The 5,945-nt window shown below is 42.0% G+C and overlaps 1 pseudogene; it reads left to right on the top strand.

The window, feature by feature from the left end:
- The first annotated feature begins 869 nt into the window (after positions 1-869).
- LOC117201623 (nuclear pore glycoprotein p62-like) lies at positions 870-1,883 on the top strand (annotated as a pseudogene).
- The last annotated feature ends 4,062 nt before the right edge of the window (positions 1,884-5,945 follow it).

Here is a 5,945-nt window from a genome sequence, read left to right as displayed (position 1 = left end):
CCCCCCCCTCCAGCTGACAGGCTGGGTGTTCCTGGCTAACTCACATCCCTCCTTAATGGTATAATTGCTCCTGGATGGAAATTCAGGGGTGCTGAAACCCACCGGGGAATGCATAGGGGGCTACAGACCAGAGATCCCAGCCCCCAACTGCACTAGGCTTGTCCCCAGTGCAGACCCCATCCCCATCTTCATAGGTCATGAGCAGTTCCGAGCTTTCTCAATACAGATGGCTTAGGCCCCAGGGACACTAGCCAACTAAGATTCAGGAAGAGCCTTGCCAGTGGATGTTGGACAGTGAGACCTCAAGTCACTACTGATTTGAAAACTTACAGGGGTGCACCCTATGGCTTGAGTAGAGTGTTACCATATCAAAGTGGGTTGTGTGATCCTGTAACCTCTGAGAAGCCAAAGCTCCCATTCTGGTGCATGTACTGGCTGGAGCAAGTGCCTCTGGCTGTCCCTGTCTTGGGGTCTCCATGGCCTGAGGTACCATTGGGCCACCCTCCTCCTGATATAGGCACTTGTATGAGTACAACCTGAAGAGAGAAGCCTGCTTCAAAGTGAGCTGTTTGTGCCTCTTCAGCCCAAGACCTTCTGGAGGGATAAGTCAGTAGAAGCTTCAAGGTCTGTGAGCTTCTGAGAAATGTAAGGAGAGACTGAGAAAACTATAAACTATGATTCATGTGTTCTCCTTCACATGTGGAAGCATACTTGGATAGTGATACAACCACCAATGCTGTAAGAAGCTTCCTAAAACTTTGCAGTCTGAGATGGATAGTCACATCAAAAACCTCTGAACCCTCAGTTAGCATTGCTCCGGTGGGGATGTACTCACTGTGTGTGCCGGCTCTTTCCAGCCCAAGAAGGCCATGGCCAGCCTCTCTGGCCTTGCCGAAGCCTTGTCTGCCTTCCTATTTACTTTGGGGCACCACCATCAAGGGTTGGCTCCAGCATCTACTGTTACTGTCACTACTAGTTCAAGCACCATGCAGTTTACCTCATTTTCAAATGCTTCTACCTCCACTGCTCCTACTGGGGTCTCATTTGGTGCCCCAATAACTTTGGCTGGAACACTTGGTGGTACAACTTTGGGACTGGGATTAAAATTCCCTGGAGCAGGTGGAGCAGCTCCTGTTGCATCTACTACAATGTCAACCACAACCACCACAGCCACCAGGGGCTTTACCTTGAATCTAAAACCACTGACATCAACTGAGATTAATAACACTGTTCAGGTTGGCATTACTTCTATACCTTTTACTTTCACTGTTAATACAATCATAACCACTGTGATGACCTATGGTCAGCTGGATGGTCTGGCAAATAAATGGAGCCTTGAGTTAGAGGATCAAGAGAAACATTTTCTTCACCAGGCCACCCAGGTCAATGCTTGGGACCATACATTGATTGAGAATGGTGAGAAGATCACTGCTTTACATGGAGAAGTAGAAAAAGTGAAACTGGATCAGAAAAGCCTGGAAAAAGAATTGGATTTTATCCTGTCACAGCAGTAAGAACTAGAAGATCTCTTGACCCTTTTAGAGGAGTCTGTAAAGGACCAGAGTGGGTCTATTTATCTACAGCATTTAGATGAGGAACATGAGAGGACTTACTAGTTAGCAGAAAATGGAGATGCTCAGCTGAAACGAATGGCCCAAGATCTCAAGGTCATTATTGAGCACCTGAATACATCTGGAAGTCCTGCTGACACTACTGACGTGCTCCAGCAGATCTGCAAAATGCTGAATGCTCACATGGACAGTCTACAATGGATTAATCAGACTTCAGGTATGCTGCAAAGGAAGGTAGAAGAGGTAACACAAGTTTTCGAGCATCATCATTGCAAGGAGCAGGAGTGCAATGTCAGGATTGCTCTTGATTGAATGACCCTATCTTCAGCATGTTGTTTTTGGATTATACATTACCTACACATTTTGATGGCATTCATTAGAGTAGTATTTGCGGTTACTATTCAATATTTGGTGGAAAAAAAGTGTGCATGTATTTTTTTCCACTTAGATGTTGTACTGTTGGGAACTACAGAGTTTGGCTTTTAGTATCAGCAAATCAAAACTATATCAGCTCTCCAGGCAGAAACCTATTTGATGTTAACTCTGTGTGTGTAATTCATGGCTTACTCTCCCAGATACCATATCTTACTGCCAGCACATGTTGTCCTTTTCACTCCAGATCATAGAGAAATGTTTCCCAAAAATTAGATGCCAACCAGTCTTTACTGGGTACCTGTTAACATTCAATGTATAGTGTTTGCTACTGTAAAGTCTCTCTCCTAAAGGAATTTACTGTCTACTTTGAGATATAATTAATGCCTGTCTGTATAAAAACAGTATAAACCATACAATAAAGTGTGTTATGAATTACAGAAACTATGCTATAGAAATTCAGAGAAGGGAGGAAAAGTTAGGGTGGATTTGGGACTTGAATTAAGTTATTTTAAAAAGTGTATGGTTCAGACAATTTGTTTATTTTTGATGTACAGATAATCTGGTGTTTTACTTGGTTTTACCATATGATTTATAGTTGTGGGTTTTGTGTATGTGTTTTTCAAGAAAAAAGCCTGTCCTTAGCTTGGGAACAGTCTGATTTCTTGTGTTTCATGTTTTACCTAAGCCATAAATAAAGGTGACGCTCTGAAAAATAAAAGTGTAACACTAAAATAAACTACTCAAAAGTTTTTGAGTGACTCAAAAAAAAAAAAATCTCCAAACGACATCTCAGTTGGGGGCATACAGTAGGAACCATTTAAAAGTATGATGTATGTGGATTGTCAGACTCTAAACCAAAGGCACAAAGAACACCAATACCTTGTGCATTTAGTCTATCCTAGACTTTTGGGTGGGATTCACACATGGATACATGCCATAATTTTGCAGAATAAACATAGCAAATGAGAAAGTGTGTTGCTGATATATTTAAGGGCATCCGTTGGTGCCCTCCTCAGCTTCATTTCAGAGGTCTGAGGCTTGGCAGCTGGGCGCTAAACAAGGGTGGACGTCACCAGCCCTGATTCATGTGGGGAAAAGTAAAGGAAGCCAGTGAGTTGGCATCTTGGCTAGTAGGGAAGTAGCTTGTCAGCTGCAGAAATGACTTGTGATTCCAGCATGGAAGGCAAATGGGTATTGTGTACATCAGGGCTTCTGAACTTCACTATGCAGCAGAGCCACCCAGAGGGCTTATTAGAATGCACTTTCTGGGCCCCCAGCATCCGTAGAGTTTCCAGCTCAGCAGGTCTGAGGTAAGGCCCACAGATTTGCTTTTCTAACAAAGTCCAGGTGAGGCTGATGATGGTGGTATGGGGACCTCACTTTGAGAATCACTGTTGTCTAGTATAAGGATGTGCAAGAGCAAAAGCCATGGCTAGTTGGGGACCTATCTGATAGGCCTGATATCTCTTTCATAATATAAGTTCATTAGCTCTACAGAGGACCCAGAAGCAGAGAAGAAGGGGCGTGCGTAAGACAGAGAGAAGTACCTCAAATGAGCCCTCACTAATGCTAACGTGGATATTGCTGGGCTGTGAAAGATGGCACCTTGGTCAACAATGTTACCAAATGTGAGTTCATATGTCTGATGCACAGTGAGGCCAAACAAACCAAAACTTTGGAATAGAGAAAAAAATTTTCAGGGCCATGTGAGGAGAATGGGTGGTTCATTCCCCCCAAACCTCCAAACTCCCTGAAAAGTTTCAGCAAAGCATTTTTAAAGACAAGATTAGAGAGGGGCATGGTTGGTTGTTGCAAACTTCTTGGTGTAGGAATCCTTTGTTCTTGCAGCTGTCCACATAAGTCAGGTCAGGATGTTCCTGTAAACCTCCAACAATACACATGTTATTCTCTGTTCTGCAACTTTTTATCTCTATGTGAATAGAAAAGTATTATACCTTTAAGGTCAGAGCCTTGAGAATGGGTGATACTGTATATTTCAGGCTGTAGGCACTATTCGTAATTTGAAACAAAAGCAATAGAATACGAAGGTTAAAGTAAAAGAAACCTAATATGGATTCAGATTTATTCTTCCCTATTACAACAGCACAGTCCAGAACTAGAGCCTACCCCAGAGGCTGTACTAAAGGTAGCTTTGGATGCCCTCACCCTGAGCCAATTCCTGCTGCCACAGACCAGAGCACAGAGTGAGCAAGGCCTTGAAGAGGAATGGGCATGACCCACCTCCACAGTCATTAAGGTCCTGCCCAGGGAAGTCCCTGATAATAATGGAATACTATAGAGACTATAGCAGTCCCTGCAAAATAGCTTTGGAAATAAAGGGTGGTGCCTGAGATGAGCCAGAGTGCTGATAAATTTGGAAAACAGAGGGATTGATTTTAAGGAAAATTGAGATATAGTTTTCTTGGTATAAAATGATAGAAGATATTTAGGGAAAAAAAAGAAACAAATCTGACCCCCTGCATCTGTTGTATCTGGCAGAAGGCATTGCTCACAAAAACCACCTGCCAAGATGATTCGGGCCAGGAATTCCTTGGAAGTAACATACACTGATATGTTGTCCTCAAAGCTACACTTGAAACCAAGATGGTGCATTCACTACAATGTATTACATTGCTTGCCGTCCCTAGAAAGAAGTCTTATAGCTCAGCACAGATATTGTAGGAAAATCTTTCTTGTGTTTTGTGCTCTTTACCCAGACCTATCCAGAAAAAGTGGGTGCATTTGGGATACTGTCAAAATGGATTGAATGCATTCTGGTGGGAACAGAGACAGAAAAGCAAGGCCTTTGATGAAGAACTCGAGGCAGAGAACAAGGCACACCTTTTTTTTCCTTTTTTTAACATCTTTACTGGAGTATAATTGCTTTACAATGGTGCATTAGTTTCTGTCTTATAACAAAGTTAATCAGCTATACATATATATATATCCCCACATATCCTCCCTCTTGCATCTCCCTCCCACCATCCCTATCCCACCCCTCTAGGTGGTCACAAAGTACTGAGCTGATCTCCCTGTGCTATGCGGCTCCTTCCCACTAGCTATCTATTTTACATTGGTTAGTATACATAAGTCCATGCCACTCTCTCACTTCATCCCAGCTTATCCTTCCCCCTCCCCGTGTTCTCAAGTCCATTCTCTATGTCTGCATCTTAATTCCTGTCCTGCCCTTAGGTTCTTCAGAACGAATTTTTTTTTAGATTCCATATATATGTGTGTGTGTGTGTGTGTATATATATATATATATATATATATATATATATATGCATATGGCATTTATTTTTCTCTTTCTGAATTACTTCACTCTATATGACAGTCTCTAGGTCCATCCACCTCACTACAAATAACTCAATTTTGTTTCCTTTTATGGCTGAGTAATATTCCATTGTATATATGTGCCACATCTTCTTTATCCATTAGTCCGTTGATGGACACTTAGACTGCTTCCATGTCCTGGCTGTTGTAAATAGAGCTGCAATGAACATTTTGGTACATGACCCTTTTTGAATTATGGTTGTCTCAGGGTATATACCCAGGAGTGGGATTGCTGGTTCATATGGTAGTTCTATTTTTAGTTTCTCAAGGAACCACCATACTGTTCTCCATAGTGGCTGTATCAATTTACATTCCCACCAACAGTGCAAGAGGGTTCCCTTTTCTCCATACTCTCTCCAGCATTTATTGTTTGTAGATATTTTGAGGATGGCCATTCTGACTGGTGTGAGGTGATACCTCATTGTAGTTTTGATTTGCATTTCTCTAATGATTACTAATATTGAGCATCCTTTCATGTGTTTGTTGGCAATCTTCTTTGGAGAAATGTCTATTCAGGTCTTCTGCCCATTTTTTGATTGGGTTGTTTGTTTTTTGATATTGAGCTGCATGAGCTGCTTGTATATTTTAGAGATTAATCCTTTGTCAGTTGCTTTGTTAACAAATATTTTCTCCATTCTGATGGTTGTCTTTTTGTCTTGTTTATGG

This window comes from Orcinus orca, chromosome 6 (assembly GCF_937001465.1).
Source record: "Orcinus orca chromosome 6, mOrcOrc1.1, whole genome shotgun sequence".
NCBI classification, from domain to species: Eukaryota; Metazoa; Chordata; class Mammalia; order Artiodactyla; family Delphinidae; genus Orcinus; species Orcinus orca.
This window is presented reverse-complemented; position numbering and strand designations above follow the sequence as displayed.